The 13,026-nt window shown below is 46.3% G+C and overlaps 1 protein-coding gene and 1 non-coding gene across 2 annotated transcripts in view; one reads left to right on the forward strand and one right to left on the reverse strand.

Annotated features, from left to right (window-relative positions):
* The window catches only part of Rbfox1 (RNA binding fox-1 homolog 1), a 1,978,359-nt gene that overhangs the window by 108,338 nt on the left and 1,856,995 nt on the right, over positions 1–13,026 (forward strand). The window lies entirely within an intron of this gene.
* LOC123453443 lies at positions 3,480–3,613 on the reverse strand. The gene has a single exon (XR_006632825.1). It is a non-coding gene; the product is annotated as a small nucleolar RNA SNORA70 (small nucleolar RNA).

Here is a 13,026-nt window from a genome sequence, read left to right on the forward strand (position 1 = left end):
GAATGCTTTGATTTCATATACTCCTTGCCATTGCCATCCAGTGCCCTAACGGGAGGTTTGAAACAACTGGACTACACGCTCTAGAACTGTGAAGTGAATAATCCTTTCCTCTCTAAAATTATCTTAGGTATTTTGTCACATTAACCTGAAGCTGATAGATATAGTTAATAAGTGCCCTTGTGTTTGGATAGTACCATCTCTGTCCAAATCAATGGGATGGATGTGAATAAGGGTGAATGCTTTCATATCAGTGTGTCTGCTACAATTCATCAAGCTCTGAGACTCTTCCATATGCATCACGATATATCCTATCAATGTCATTCATTAAACATATCCTAGGTGCCAGGGCCAGTGCTGGATGTTGAGGAGGCAGCAATAAACCTAGAACAGATACTCAAGCCTTTAGTTATTTAATTGTAATCCTGCCACATGTTACTAGAGGAATGCCACATGGCAGGACACCCAGGAACAGAACTGAGTGAGGGGAGGGGCCATCAGGAAAGGTTGTGTGGAACATGTACATTTAAAACTACACCTGGATTATAATTTACCTATAGTGTGAGCGAGTTTCAAAAGCCCCCAAGCCTCAGTTTCCTTATCTACACCTGTTACTGTTTCTCTTCCCTTGCTGAGGTTAGACCTGCACTCCCCAACCTCCTCCCACAGAAATGAACTCCATCCTCAAAACTCACCTGATGGGGCAGGTGGCCGAGAGGAGCTGGAGGCACTGTGAGCAGCAGAAACTGGTGGGTACAATAGTAATAGCTTTGGACAAGACTTATGCAAAGAGAAACCCAGACCATCGCTAAACTCCTCCAGAGGAGCTGTGGAGGCCTAATCCATCACTGTGAGGAGAAATTAAATGCTCGCTGCCTTATCTCTCAGAGAAGTGGAGCCCACAGAGAGGCCTCTGGGTCTGGGGGTCACTCAGGCACCCAGGGAGTGGTAGGGTGTGATTTATTGGAATGTGTATAGCTCTCTTGGCCTTTTGTCCTTTGATCAGGGCTGAGAGCCAACCAAGCCCAGCTACTTTGCATACTAATAAAGATTGGTGCATGTAATTACCCAGCAGTCACACCGGTATTCCTGGGAGATAAATCATCCCTGCTTTATTTACTCTTCTCTCCTCAAGTTATTTCAAGATGCCTTTAGTGCACTCAAGTTCAGCAGAAGTAACCAGGTACTTTAGTTTTTTTAGACATCCTCAGGTGAGGAGGACTGGTATGTGTACGTAAATAATATTATATGTGTGTGTATGCACATATTGTTTTCAGCTTTTAACTTTTGTTGACAATTTTTCTACATGTATAATGTATTTTTATCAAAATACCTTCCTATTACTTTCTTTTGTCTTCCCACCCTCATCTGCCTTCACTGAACTCCTTCTTCTTTCTGACTAGTTCTTTTTTTTTTTCTTGTGTTTGTGATGTGTGTGTGTAAGGTAGGTGTGGTGTGTGCTCACCTATGTGTTCCTGCGGTTCCCTGGGAGCTCTCCAGAGATGAGGCGCACTTGGGGCATGTCATCCAGTGCTCTTACACCTGCTCTTATTCAAGCCAGTCTCTTACTGACCCTGGAGCTTGCTACTTGTTCACTCGCTTCCTCGATACTCAGTCTCTGCTCCCCTGATTGCATGTTGCCACAGCCAGCTGTCCCGAGGATCCAACTCACCAGGTCTCTCAGGCCTCTCCAGGCTTTCATGCTTGCATAGGCAGTGATTGAACTGCAAAACCATCTCCCCAGCCCTCTCCCCCCCCATTTTCCATTTTGATGTTTTCTTTGCCTCTCTTCATTATCCATGTCCACATATTGATGGACAGGTCTGGTGTAGATAATGACAGCAACGATGAGGTCATGAATACAAAAGCCATTTCATGTTGGGAAGAGCACCAGAGGATAGGAGTGGTTCAGAATGCGATGTTTGTTTTTGACAGGGTCTCACTAGGTAGCCCATTCTGGCCTTGGACTAACTCACAATCGTTCTGCCTTCAGCCTACCACTGGTTGGGATTGGAGGTGTGTACAAGCACACCCAACCCCACTACGTTTGAGGAACTCCCTGGGAATTGTGCCTTCCTCTAGCCTTCATCTTCACCTTGCCCTGGTTTTTAATGTGTTCCTAACAATGCTCAAGATGATGAGGAGACCTGGCCATTGGCCAGGACTCTCGATTCGTGGAACTTGTGGAATCTTGGACGAGTTGAGTGAAGACTTTGAGTGGAACTGAAAAGTCTTACGAGAATGAAGCTGTGGGAAAACGTGCTCCTGTCTCAAAGAGGATGTATGCAGACAATATCCTCCTCTGGGAACTGTTTCCTCAGCCAAGGTTTGCCTATCTTTTTACCTACCTAAACCCAAAATGTATCTACCCACCTGCTTGAGCTCCCACAAGAAGCAGTCTCACCTTCACTTGCAGAGACTGGTGAGGCTGAATTACTTGACTCTTCCAACTTTTGGCCTCTGTCCTTGAGATCCATCTTCCCCCAATGCCAACCCTCTTTGCCTGGGCACCAAAAGCAGTAAATCCCCAGACTGTTGCATCTGAGCGTTGATGCTCCTCTGTGATCAGTAAATACCTGGCCCGAGCACTCGCAGCAAAGCAAGGAGCACTCAGGGGCAGAAGGAAGGCAGCAGTGATTAAGTCAGGGTCTTCAAGTTGCTGAGCAATGATGAGAAAGATTAAGGGGGAGACTTGATTTTGGGGGTTCCTTAACCTCCTGAGAAGGGGACAAAGGAAGCCCAGAGGTGGGGCTCCTCAGAACAGACAGGATGGCCCTGCCACATCTCCCTGGATTGCAGGGAGATAGACCCCCTTGGGATTTGGAATCCTCCTGGAAACAAATCTCTAGTCAGGGCTATGAGGGGTTTTTCTAGATTTGGTTAATTGAGGTGGGAAGACCCACCTCATCTCTCTCTGTTCCCTGAGTGTGCGTGCGATGTGACCCGCGGCGGCATCAAGCTCTTGTGACCCACGCCTGCCCTGTCATAATGGACTCTACCCTCAAATTGTGACCCAAAATAGACTCTTCCTGCCTTGAATTCCTTTTTGGTTTTGGATTGAATTGCAAGACTTATTGAGCGAATGTGGTTGGTAAGATATTGAGCGGTGGAAGCCCTCACGAGCGCAGAGCTCGCCCCTCATCCAGGGGACCACAACTGGGGACATCTGTGACCCCACAGCCTTCAGGGATGAGCTGCTTCTCAGCTACCACATCGTCAAAGTCATGTGCAGTGAACTTGGTGAAGCTCTGGTTCTTTGACAGACAGATCTTTTTGCAGCCTGGAAACTTGAACCTGGGTCTGCGCAGGGCCTCAATCACACACTCTTTATTCTGCAGATTGATGGGTACAGTTGGGCATGAGGATCTGGCCAGTATGAACCCTACCTATCGTGTCCTGGGGCTTCCCAACAGCACCCACACACCTGTCTGGAGTCTAGATCGGAAGTACCATGAGATCGGAAATATGGATATCCACCAGAAAACTGTCTCCAAGGTCCCTTAGGGCCACCAGTATAAGCAACAGGTCACTATACTACCAAGGAGGCTGCTGTCTGCAGCCACTGCACGCCCGGCCACCATGTAGAAAGGAACCCAGTCGGCTTACTGGACTGCAGACTAAACAGCTTTTAGCCTGGTATTTTGGCAGCTGATATAGTCATCCTGCATATTTTCTTTCTTGATATTCTTTGTATGACCTTCAGACAATAGAAGGGGATGAGTGTGCACAAGTGAGAAAACTGGTCACTTTCAACATGTTTCCTGAGGTACAAAGTGTGGAAAATGTGTGAGGAAATCTACCTCAGAGCAAGGTGAGCTCAAGGTTCTGGCCCCCCACGTCTCCAGGAACCGCCTCCTCCCTCTGCAGGAAGCGGCCTTTGATTTCCCTGGTGTTTTGCGTTCCTTTGTGCCCAGTGAGTCATGATAGAGATGATTTAAGACTTTGTCTGGGTGGGAGGGAGCTAGTCATTAAAATTGTATTTTCTCTGGGAGTTTGTTTTTAAAACTTTGGGCCAGAAAAATATGTACAGGAATGTTTGGCTTTTAATAATTAAATCTTGCATTGTTTTAATTTTCTCCAGAGTGTTCCTCTGGAGCAAGATAAAGTTGCAAAATCCAATATTTATGTCTTTCCTAAAGCATCGGTTGCCAAATGAAATGAGTTTTGCTATTTTTTTTTTCCTCGATGTTTGATTTGTCTCCAGAGGGCTCCCTTCTGAATGTGCAGGAAGGGCTTAATGGTCTGTGAGAGGAGGGAGGATTCACAGGAACGGGGGCGAGAAGGTGTGGGCGTTGGGGGTTTAGAAGGATGTGGGATTTGGAGTGTGGCTCCTCCACTCCCCGCCCTCCACTTTGCTCTCATCTTTCCTTCACCTCAGTCTTCCTTGCACACACGCTATTTTCAGCAGGGAAAAGAAGCCGTTTTGTGAAAAATCAATGATTTGTCTGAATGCTTCAGACCCGGGCCTGCCTGAGCTCAGTGTGTGTTGGGGGGTGTGGGGGGGCAGACATAGGCATTGTGACAGTCATCCAGCATACTGATAGAAGATTTGGATTTTTTTTTTTGTCAGAACCTTTGGTCCCCAGGTAACATGAACCTCCTCCTGAAGTTGTTTCTCTTCCTAATTCCCGGCGCCGGAATTCACCCTGTGCCCACCTTAAATTCAGCCAAAGGCTTTTAAAAGAGAGACGGGCAGGGAGGCACGGGGCTGGTCTACCTTGCTCTGTCTCTGCTGTAATTGCAGCTTCTGGTAGGCTGACTGTGCATGTCAGTCATGCTGTGAAGGTTTCAAGAAAGCGGGGAGGAACATTCTCCCCAAAACAAAGTTTCCTGCTTTGAATCGTGAATGCCAAGGTCTTGCTCATAAAGTCAGTTGAACCTGGTTATATCTTAGTACCAACTGAAGTGCCACGTCTCACATGTATCGTTCCCACCTGCTCCAGGAACCTGCAAGGAGCTCATGGAGTCGCAGAGATGGGCCAGTGTCATTCCTTCACCCAACACTCAGATGCAAATACGCTGCTGAGAAACTCCATTTCCAGGTGCAGCTTGAACGTGAAATATCCTCCGTCACTTTATGTGTTTGAACACTTTGTCCCCAGCTGGGGGCGCTGTTTTGTGACACCTTCTGGAGGTGGAGCCTTGCTGGAGGTAGTGGGTCGGAGGAGGAGGCAATTGAGGTTTAATAGCATGGCCCCCCTTCCTCTTCTCCTTCCGCTTCCCAGTTATGAATGCACTGTGACTACTCAGCCCCCTGCTTCTGCTGCCAAGCCTTCCCCACATGTATCCTGCCGGAAGTGTAAACAAGAATAAAACTCTTTCTTTCCATACGTTGTGTCTTGTCAGGTCTTTTATCACAGTAATGGGACAGTAACGGATAAAGCAGGAAAGATCCAAATAACATCTAACTCAATGTCAGGACTAGGAGCGTCACCTTAATTTCTCTGAGCACCTATAACTTCATCTGTTAAGAAGGAGTTCTATCAGTGAGCTTGTGCATAGCTATAAAAATAACTGAAAGAAGCAACTTAAGGGAGGAGAGATTTATTTTGGCTCATGGTTCTAGAGGACTCAGTCTGTGGATATTTGTTTGGCCCTGTGGAATTAGGCTGAACACCATGTGTGAGGGAGCAGCTCACATCTTGGTAGACAGGAAGTAGTGAGCAATACAGGAAGAGGCCAGGGAAAAGCTACTAGTAACAATCTGCCAGGCTGGAGAGATTGCTTAGAGGTTAAGGCATTTGCCTGCAAAGCCAAAGGACCCAGGTTCAATTCCCCAGGACCCACGTAAGCCAGATGCACAAGCTGGTGCATGTGTCTGGAGTTTGTTTGCAGTGGCTGGAGGCCCTGACACGCCCATTCTCTCTCTGTGTCTCTTTCTTTCTCTCTGACTCTCTCAAATAAATAAAACTTAAAAATGAAGTTAAAAAAATGAATCTGCCCACAGGGATCTCCCTCTTCCAGGTAGCTTCCACCATCCTAAAGTCATCAGAACCTCCCAAGATAGCACCACTTGCTGGGGTCCTAGGCTTTAGTGAGCCCGTGGGAGACATTCTATCTTCAAGTCAACAGGAGTGTTGCTACGACCCTATTGGGATCTTGTGACTATTGAGAACCTCTGTGTAAATGGTATAGCACAAAACATGATATTAAAAATGCACTCAGCTAAGATTTCTTTGTAAGGAACCGTAACAGTGTTTAACAGCTCCAGTGGAACCACACAGGATTTGGTTAGAGTGCCATCTCTACTGCTTAACACTGATTTGATCATGCTTTTTCTAAATCCTAGTCTTCCATCCTTTCAGTGGGAGCAAGGAATACCTACCTCAGTTGAAACTGAATGGAGCTTAGTAACCACCAGTAACCAGAGGAATTTTTAAGAATTACATTTGGCACCCTATCCAAAGTGTCCAGCAAAGGTAAAATTATTGGGATCAAAATAGGATAGCTTAACTGGTAAAGGACTTGCTGTACAAGTATAAGGACCTGAGTTCATCCTCAAAATTCTGTTTTAAAAATTATTTTTATGTATTTATTTGGGAGCAACAGGCAGAGAGAGAGAAAGAGAGAGAGAGAATGGGTGCACCAGGGCCTCCATTCACTGCGAATGAACTCCAGACATGTGCACCCCCTTGTACATCTGGCTAACGTGGGTCCTGGGGAATCAAGCCTTGAACCATGGTCCTCAGACTTATAGGCAAGCGCTTAACTGCTAAGCCATCTCTCCAGCCCTCAGTCCTCAAAACTCTTATAAAAAGGCCAGTTGTGGTGGTGCTTGCTCGTAGTCCTTCTACTGGCATGATGAAGCCAGGAAGATGTCTGGATCTCACAAGCTAGCAAGTGTAGCTTAATTGACAAGCAACAGGACAGTGAAGGGTCCTGTCTCAAAGAAAGGTGGATAGTGTTTCTGATACTTGAGGTTGCTCTCTGGCTTCTATATGCATATGCACACATGTTCATGCATACCCACATGCACCTGCATACACACACACACAAATAAACAAAAAAATTAAAAAAGAGCACAGATGGAGGCTAGACACATATGCACCTGCACGCACACATACACCCAAATAAACAAAAAAAAAATATTGTAAAGAAACAGATATAGGAGAAGGAGACTGGTTGCTCTCCAGACTAGTAAAACCATTTCTGGCTGTTTTCCGGGGTCCTCTTAGGATCCTTTATTTCCTGCAAAGCCAAAGTACTCAGAATGGAACTGGGCATATGTGAAGGGAAACATAAGTCTTGAACTTGAACTGTTCTGACTTGATTTAACCATTGGATTTGACTAATAGACTCATAATGTCCTTTATTCAGAAAACAAGAGTCAAGCAGGTGGAGTTTCTGGTGCTATTATATATGTTTAGGATGAATGAAAGATACAGTACTCCAAGTTCAAAGCCATGTTTTAAACATCATTGCATATAGATTCCTTTGGTAGTTTGGCAGAAGGCAAGGCTTCCCCTTGAGCAATGGAACAGGAAGATCATTCCTACGCAAACATTTGGCTTATAGCTTTGGGCTGTTACAAGACCTACCTACTCTTAGCTGACCTGTGTGTGTATTAGCACAGCTTCCCAGATACACCTTTTCACAGACATAGCGAGCCACCTCTTCACAAAGCTGACCCTCCACTTCAACTACATGTTTTCTGGTTCCAGAAGCTGGCAAGTACCGCAAACGCTCCCCAGCATACAAGCTGCAGATACATGCGCATCCCACAGGTGCCACCTTCCAAGAACTGGCACACTGGTTTATGACACAAGCTCAGTTTGGGAGAATACACCTTGGGCATATGCCAGGGGATAAGTTCTTTCTGAAAGCAGAATTTAGGAGACAAAAGACTCAGGAGCTTTAATGACTCCCAACATTTGCAGGGAACAAGTCTGTCATCATTGAGAATTGACCCAGTTTTCACAGAAAGCCAGAGGTGAGTGAATGAACGAGCAAGGAAGAGTGGGAGGAAGATGTAGTCTTTGAGCCTCCTTTTAAATTTATTCCTGAACCCCAGCCGAGTAAGTTCCTCCCCAAGGTCTGCGTGTTCCGCTCGGTAGTAGATTCCACAAGTTGTCAGTCTGTGTTTGCATGCATGTAGGGTTGTACAGACTGGTGGATGAGGGTCTGGCCCCAGCGAGAGACAGAGAAACCCAGGTTTGTGTAGTATGTGTGCGTATGTATGGTGTGGGGTGTGTATGCAGGTGCACATGTCCCGTGCAGATCCACACAGAGGCTAGAGAAGAGCATTTGGTTCTCTGTATCAGTCTTCCATATGTTTCCTTGAGATAGTTTCTCTCTCAACCTGGAGCTTCCGTCTTCCGGATCCTCAGTTTTTCTCCTTTCTTTGCTCCCCACAGGACTGTGTTTACTGATACGCATGCTCATGCCCAACTGTTTTCGTGGGTGCTTAGGAATTGAACTCGGGCAGTCTCAGACCCTCATGCTGTCAGCAAATACTCTTACCTGCTGAGCCCTCTCCCCAGCCCCGTTCTGTGCCTTCATCAGCGAACCCGAGCTTGTGGACTGATTGTAATGAAGCTCCCTGGTTTAGTCACAGGCAGAATCATGACGATTCAAAGCAGATTCTTCTGCTAGGATGTTTTATTAATAATCACTTCTTTTTTACCTCCCAAGGTGTCCTGGGGTGAATTCTTAGGGAGAGAAAGGGCAGCTCTTGGTCTGGGTTTGTTGATTACAGCGTTAATCAGTTTCTCCATTCATTCTCCCAGGTCTCCTCCTAGCACCTCCTGTTGAACAACAAATCTTGCTAGCTAGTAGGGTCAGGCACTATTCATGCTGCCTCTTAACAAAGGATGGAATTATCTCCTTCATTCAGAATGAATGCTCCTTTGACACCACACATGCCACTGTATACATAACAAGTCCTTAGGGAAGACCCTTATACTGGGGCTGGGGAGAAGGCTTGCTGTGCAAACATGAAGACGTGAACCCATGTATGATCTTGGGCATGGTGAGCTCTGGTGAGGCAGAGAGAGAAGGACCCCTGAGGCTTGCTGGTTAGCTTGTCTATCCAAGTCAGTGAATTCCAGGCTCAGTAAGACACCCATCTCATAAAAAGAAGGTAGAGAGGTTTTAGAGAGAGATATCCAATGTCAACCTCTGGCGTCCACATGCTTGTGCACACATGTGCACCCTCATACATATGATCATGCATAACACACACACACACACACACACACACACACACACACACACACACACACACCTTCGAGTGAATATCTGTATACTAATAGTTCATGTTGATGAAATACTTATAGTCTGCTGGTTCTTATACTGGCTTCCTTTTAATGGTGTTTCCCTGATTCTTTTCAGCAGTGCCATGAAAAGGCCTTATTATACTTGGTTTCAGGCAAGCACTTTAAGGGGTTCAGCCATGTGTAAGGGATTTGGGGCCAGCGACCTATCAGTCAGGACCTAACTCCTTGCTGGCTAGATGAAACATCAAGGCAATGAAGATGCATGCAAGAGACTCCTGGGAAGTGTCTATTAAGAGACACGAGACTGCAGAGTCAGGGGTCTGTGGAGATGGCTCAGTGGACAAAAAAGCTTGCTGCTGAGTTCAGATCCTCAGAACCCCCATAAAACAGGGTGGACACGGTAGTGCATGTTGGTAATCCCACCACAACTACAGGATAGGAGGCAGCGATAGAATTCCTGGAAGCTCCCAGGCCGGCTCCTCTGTCATATGCATGGGAAATAACATAAGGCCCTGCCTTAAGCAAGGTGGAAGGCAAGGACTGAAACCTGAGGTTGGCCTCTGACTTCCATACATGTGCCATGACATGCTCATGCCCCCATTCACACACACGCACATAAAAAGAGCACAGAGCTGGGGGTTCTGCGACAGCAGGTAGGGCCCTGCTGTACCTCATGACCTAGGGGGAAATGGAGGATTTGAGTTGTATTGCACAGCTCAAGTCGTACGTTGTGCATGCTCTGGAGAGGCGCTTGGCTGTCATACTTCCTGTTGCTTCCACCACCCTTGCCCTCTCTCAGATGGGGAATCATGACCTTCTCAAGAGTTCTCCCTGGGACACGGACCCTTTCATCTTCCAGCTTACCAGCCTTCAGGGTGGAGAGGAAGGGGCTTTGCTAGGGCTCCTGCAAGTCCCAGTGATGCCTTAATTGCTGTCACTGTGAGGACGGCAGGCCTGACACCCGGGTCCTCTCAGAGCAGCTCAGCAATTAATGTTTTCCTTTCTGATTAAGACCCATGTGCTGCACTGTTCAGGTTGGGGCGGGCTGACACACAGGATGTTCCAGAGATTTCCGTGCAAGGGAGTGAGTGGAGGAATTTGGGGTTAACCACGCTCACATTATCTCAGACGTGATCACTTTGTGGCTCAAAACATCTGAAGCAAGATGGAGCCCATTACCGGCTCTGAGTCCTTGGGGAGCCCCCAATGTTAGCTGGGCTTGTTAGCAATGTTGTATCTGTGTGTCGGGCAAGGCAAGGGCTGTTGCAGCAGCTGTTAGACCTGGTAAGGTCAGAAGGACTTGTGGGCCTGCTCTGCCTCAGTGGAATCAAGGAAGATGCTGGATTATGCTCTGAGAAGAATTTTTTTTTCTTTATTTACTAAATACATATTTCTTGCAAACCTACTCTGCAGGCCTTGCGTCTGGAGCTGGGCTGTGGTAGAGAGTGCAAGGAAATATGGCCCAGGAGCACTATCAAGTGGAAGGGGAGACAGTGATCACAGTGATCCAATGCTCACAATAGAGAATGCAACTATAGTTGTAGACACGTGAATTGCAGGCGTAGGGAAGTTTGCTATTTCAACTTCATAAATGCTTACATAGCATTTACCATGGATGTGACATTATTGAAATGTTACTAGTAATTTCTTTATTGTCACTTATTAATATTTTCATTGCTACTGGAAGTTGAGGCACAGGGTTAAAGTGAGTTACCCAAGGCAGCTCTGCAATCAGTGTGTTCCTTTCTAATTAAGACCCATGTCCTGCACCGTGGAGGTAAGAGAGTGCTGACACAGCTCTCCCACAAAGGTCCTTCAAGACACTGCCTTTTGGCTGAGAATAGATAGCAAAGGGTCTATTCCTGCTTCTTGGGGCTTGGATGGGCTTGTTGTGATGTGATATTTTATTTGAAAGTCAAAAGAGAAGAGACCTCAACTAATAAAGGAAAGAACAGTTCAAGTGCCATGAAGAATGTGAACAAAGGACCCATGGTGGAGGAAGCAAGGCAGAAATTGCAAAGTTGACTTGTAAATCTTATATGGGTGAGCCTAGGGAGGCAGTGAGGCACAAGCATTGCAGGGCATTGTAGACCATGATTAGCACATTTTACTCTGTCGCTTCAGGAAAATATGACTCCACTGTGAGATGAAAATGCCAGATTTGGTTCTTGAGAAAGATATGTACAAATATGAAGCTATGTACAGCTAGAGAATCCTATAGAACACTGCAGAATGTGTGGGTGGAAAGAATGTAAGAGCCAGAGGATGAGAAGGAGTACTGTGGACCATGGTCTTCTGGGAATTCAGAGGATGAGAATGAGTCCTGTGGACCATGGTCTTCTGGGCATGCAGAGGATGAGAATGAGTACTGTGGACCATGGTCTTCTGGACATGCAGAGGATGAGAATGAGTACTGTGGACCATGGTCTTCTGGGCATGCAGAGGATGAGAAGGAGTACCGTGCAACATGGTCTTCTGGACATGCAGAGGATGAGAATGAGTACCATGGACCATGGTCTTCTGGACATGAAGAGGATGAGAAGGGGTACCGTGTACCATGGTCTTCTGGACACGCAGAGGATGAGAAGGAGTGCCGTGCAACATGGTCTTCTGGACACTCAGAGGATGAGAAGGAGTACCCTGGACCATGGTCTTCTGGACACACAGAGGATGAGAACGAGTACCATGAACCATGGTCTTCTGGACATGCAGAGGATGAGAAGGCATACTGTGGACCATGGTCTTCTGGACATGCAGAGGATGAGAAGGAGTACCGTGGACCATGGTCTTCTGGACATGCAGAGGATGAGAAGGAGTACCGTGGACCATGGTCTTCTGGACACGCAGAGGATGAGAAACAGCACCGTGGAACATGATCTAACATCCCATCATGGATGGTGGTCAGCAAAAAAAAGGACATCACAGTAGAAGAGTGACTAGCTGAAAAGAAGACAAGTTTTAGTGGAAAGGGGTTGCGGGAGGGGCAGCAATAGAGGGGAATGAGAGAGGACTGTGATCAAAATATATTATGTGCATGTATTAAAATTATCAATAGAAAAGTTAAGAACAATATGAAACCCTGTGACTTGAGAGGGATTGTGGTGTTGATGTTGATGATGGTGATAATGATGATGGTGGTGGTGATGATGATGATGAAGATGATGTAGATGGTGATGTTAGTGGTGATGAGGATGATGGTTATGTTAATGGTGATGATGGTAATAATGGTGATGATGATGGTGGTGGTGATAATTATGGTAGTGGTGATGATTGTGGTGGTGGTGATGGTGGTGGTAATGAAGATGGTTGTGATATATCACTGTCCCCCTTCATAGACTAGTAAATAGATGATCAGACTCAGTGTATATGATCACATGACTCACAAATGCCAGATTCTGGATGTTAACCTAGGTCATCTGGCTACAAGAAAACCAATGGTTACATTACCCAAAGAAATTTTTCTTGGCTCCTATGATCTGAATTCTCAGCTTTCTTTCTCTCTCTGTCTCTCTTTCTTTCTCTCTTGAGTCTACAGCCCAGCTGGCTTTAAACTTAGTGTGTGACCTTCATGACAATGAACTTCTGATCCTCCTGCCTCACCTCACAAATGCTGAGATTATAGGCAAATACCATTACACCTGTTTTGTTTTGTTTTTTTTTTTCCACAGTGTTTGGAATCAAGTCCAGGACTTCAAGCATGCTAGGCAAACATTTTGCCAACTGAGCTAGCTGCTTTCCTAGCCTTGAACTCTCTGTTCTCAGTGCTGCTACTCTGGGTCTGGATACTGGACTGTCGACCACATGTCTGTCACTC

Source organism: Jaculus jaculus, chromosome 11, assembly GCF_020740685.1.
Source record: "Jaculus jaculus isolate mJacJac1 chromosome 11, mJacJac1.mat.Y.cur, whole genome shotgun sequence".
In the NCBI taxonomy this organism is placed as follows: Eukaryota; Metazoa; Chordata; class Mammalia; order Rodentia; family Dipodidae; genus Jaculus; species Jaculus jaculus.